Genomic DNA, 3,985 nt, shown 5'->3' on the forward strand with positions numbered 1-3,985 from the left:
AGCCAGCATTATTCTAGTTCGAAAATAAGATAAAGACACAACAAAGAAAAAGAAACACAGGACAATATCACTGATGAGTATAGGTGCTAAATTCCTCCACAAAATATTAGGAAATTGACTCAGCAATACATTAAAAAGATCACACACCATGACCAAATGGAATTTATATCAGGGATACAAGGATGGTACAATATCCTCAAATCAATAAATGTGACACATGTAAACAAATTAAAAGACAAAAATCATATGGTCATATATATCACTTGATGCAGAAAAGATGTTTGACAAAATTCAACACACTTTTTAAAATAACTCTCAGTAACATAGAAATAGAGGAATCAAACCTCAAAATAATAAAAGCCTTATATGACAAACCTATAGCCAACATCATACTCAATGGGCAAATACCAGAACAATTTTACCTAAAAACAGGAACAAAATAGGGATTGCCACTTTCACCACTCCTGTTCGACATAATGCTGGAAATGCTAGCCATTGTGATTAGACAAGAAATAGAAATAAAAGGCATACAAGTTGGAAAAGAAGAAATAAAACTGTAATTATCAAAGAAAGAAATGACATTGTGCATAGAAAACCATAAAGACTCCATCGTAAACTAGTAAATTTAAGAAGTGAATTCAGTTTGATAGCCAGAAAACTATGCCACTTTTATACACCAACTAGAAACCTGATGCATGAAATTCGTGCAAGAGAAGCCTTTCCTTGCCCCAGCTGCTATCACTTGCCTTCCCTCTGGCACCCAGAACCTGAGCTTCCCTCTGACACCTGGGACCTGGACTTCCCTCTGGCTGCCAGCAGACATCTGGGACCCAAGCTTCCCTCACAGCCCCAGTTTTGTTTGGAAGTTCATGTGGAAGGATGTCTGGTCTAATTAGTATATTACACTTTTATTATTATAGGTCACGAGCTCACAGATGATAAACTAAAAAATACAACCCCATATACCATTGCCACAAAAAATTAAGATACATAGGAATAAACTTAACTAAGGAAGTAAAAGGCCTGTACTCTGAAAACTACAGGACTTTTAAAAAAGAGACAGAGGAATATATTAATAAGTGGAAGAATATACCTTGTTTATGGATTAGTCATACTACATAAAGCAATCTTTAGATTCAATGCCATCCCCATTAAAGTACCAACTGCATATTTCACAGACCTAAAACAAACTCTCCAAAATAAAAAAGACCCCAAGTAGCCACGGCAATCCTGAGAAAGAAGAACAAGGTTAGGAGCATCACAATATCAGATACCAAGTTATACTACAAAACCACTGTTATCTAAACAACCTGGTACTGGCACATGAACAGACATATAGGTCAATGGAACAAAATAGAGAACCCAGGATTGACCCAAGCCAGTATGCTTAATTAATATTTGACAAAGGAGGTAACAGCATACAACAGAATTAAGACAGTCTCTTCAAAAAATGGTGTTGGGAAAATTGATCAGGTAGGTGCAAAAAAAATGAACTAGACCAGAACAGAGAACCCAGATAATTGACCCAGTGGAATGTTATTCAGCAGTAAAAAATAAAGGAAATCTTACTTTGTAACATCATGGACAAACCTGAAGAATATTATATTAAGTGAAATAAGCCAGTCTGAGAAAGACAAATACCTTATGATCCCACTTACATGTGGAATCTTTTGAGCAAAATAAACTGACTAACAAAATAGATGCAAAGGCATGGATACATGAAACATACTCACAGTTGTCAGAGGGGAGGTGGGATTGGATGAATGAAGGTGAAGGGAGTAAACACACACACACACACACACACACACACACACACACACACAACATATCTATACTAATAACAGCTTAGGTGGCATCACACCTTCACGTCAACACAAGATGGCTTTCACAAGATGGCAATCATAAGATCACTGCAGAGGAGGTGGGTCCTGGTGGAGGAGGCAGGTCGCAGCAGAGGAGGGCAGTTAGGGGTGATCAGGTTGCCAGGGAATCAGTTAGGCATTAATCAGGCCAGCAGGGGAGCAGTTAGGGGGCAATCAGGCTGGCAGGGAGAAGCGATTAGGGGCAATCAGGTGGGAAGGCAGGCAACTGGTCAAGAGCCAATGGTTCTGGATTGTGAGAGAGATGACCTGCTGCTGGTTTAGGCCCAGACCCTGTGGGGCCCCATATTGGAGAGGGTATAGGTTGGGCTGAGGGACTCCTTCTGTTCATGAATTTCACACACTAGGCCTCTAGTTATACACACACACACACACACACACACACACACACACACACAAGGATCATATGCTAATTAGATCAGATAGACCAGGCATCTTCCAAAAATCATTCCAGATGTCCTTCTGGACTAAGCTGCAGTGGTGGGGCTGAGGCAGAGGTAGTTAGGAGCAATCAGGCAGGCAGGCGAATGGTTAGGGGCGATCAGGTAAGCTGCTGAGCAGTTAGGGAAGATCAGGTAGGCAGGCCAGCAGTTAGGGGCAATCAGGTAGGCACGCGAGTGTTTCGGGCGATGAGTCAGGCAGGCAGAGCCCTGCAATCAATCGCCACAAAGAGGGAGACCCACGCTGCCTGCCACAGGAATGCTTGGTGGCTGGCAGCTGGGAGGTGGTGGCTACAACTGAAGGCACTGGCAGCAGTGGACACTGCTGGGTGGGGCTGATGTCATGGCAGCTCCTGCCCACAGCTTCATTAGGACTGGACTGCCACTCCCCCTGATATGATACCTGGGTAGACCCCTGACCCTTCCATGACTGATGGCTCTCTGCCAGAACTTGGCTCCCCTGATCGGATTCCCCAGCCTGGCCCTGACTACAGAGGAGCTGAAATACGTTGACATCCACAACATTGAGGGCATGATCACCCCATTGCACTTCCTAGAGGTGAAACTGGGCAAGAGGCCTCAACCTGTGAAAAGTGAGCTAGATGAGGAAGAGGAGTGGAGGAAAAGGCACTGGGAAAAGAACAAAGCAGTGGCAGCCTGATGCCAGAACAGGAAGGAATAAACAGAGTTTCTGCAGTGGAAATATGAGTGGCTGGAGCTCATGAATGCAGAGCTGAAACCCAGATGGAGGAGCTGAAGCAGGAGCAGCAGCAGCTAATCCTGATGCTTAGCCGGCATCACTCCACATGCATCGTCAGAACCAATAGCGTTAAGACCCCTGACTCAGAAGGCAACCCACCACTGGAGCAGCTGGAGAAGAAATGACCATGGGCTAGGAGGCAGGACAGAGGCTCTGAGCTGGAGAGATGACCAACCAGGCAGCTGTGGGCACTTCTCTGGCCTCTCTGCCAGGGCACCCACACAAAGGACCTCCGAGCAGCCAGGAAAAGCCATGAGTTGCAACCAAAATTAGGCTAAGTATAGGACTCAGAGTGAAACTGCAATATGCCTGCTCCCAGCCCTGATCCTGATCCTGATACAGGCCCTGCTGTACCCACCCACTGTGGTCCAGCTCAGTTCTGCCCAGAGTGGCAGCCAGGGCACACCCTCACCAGCCCTGCTGGAGTTGCTGTGGGCAGGAGGCATGGGCACCTTTCCAAAGCACATACTCACTGAATGTTTACAGACTTGCTGTCCTGGCTGGGCTTTCAACTGCACTTTTTTTTTTTTTTTTTTTTTTTTAATATATTTTCTTTTTTGTTTAATATTTTTTACCAAAAAAAAAAAAAAAAAAAAGATTTCACACAAGAAATATATAAATGGATTTCTATAATCAATGTGATAAATATGCTATAGTTTGTTTGTTACAAACAGATATTCAGCAGTTATGTCCATTGTGTTTAACTTCTTTTTTTTTAAAAAAATAAATCTTTATTGTTCATAATATTGCAATTGTTTCTCCTCCTCCCCTTCCCCCCCACATAGCTCCCCTCCACCAGGTCCCCACCCGACCCTCTGGCCTTACTCCCCCCCTTCCCTGTCCTCATCCATAGGTATATGATTTTTGTTCAGTCTCTTCCCATACCCCCAAACAGACATCCCTTT

The 3,985-nt window shown here is 43.8% G+C and overlaps 1 pseudogene across 1 annotated transcript; it reads left to right on the forward strand.

Annotated features, from left to right (window-relative positions):
* Positions 1-2,407: 2,407 nt before the first annotated feature.
* LOC311619667 (jun dimerization protein 2-like) lies at positions 2,408-3,205 on the forward strand (annotated as a pseudogene). The gene is made up of 2 exons: positions 2,408-2,425; positions 2,732-3,205. The product of its transcript is annotated as a jun dimerization protein 2-like (transcript).
* The last annotated feature ends 780 nt before the right edge of the window (positions 3,206-3,985 follow it).

Source organism: Pipistrellus hanaki (assembly GCF_964339955.1).
Source record: "Pipistrellus hanaki genome assembly, chromosome: 3".
Taxonomy (NCBI): Eukaryota; Metazoa; Chordata; class Mammalia; order Chiroptera; family Vespertilionidae; genus Pipistrellus; species Pipistrellus hanaki.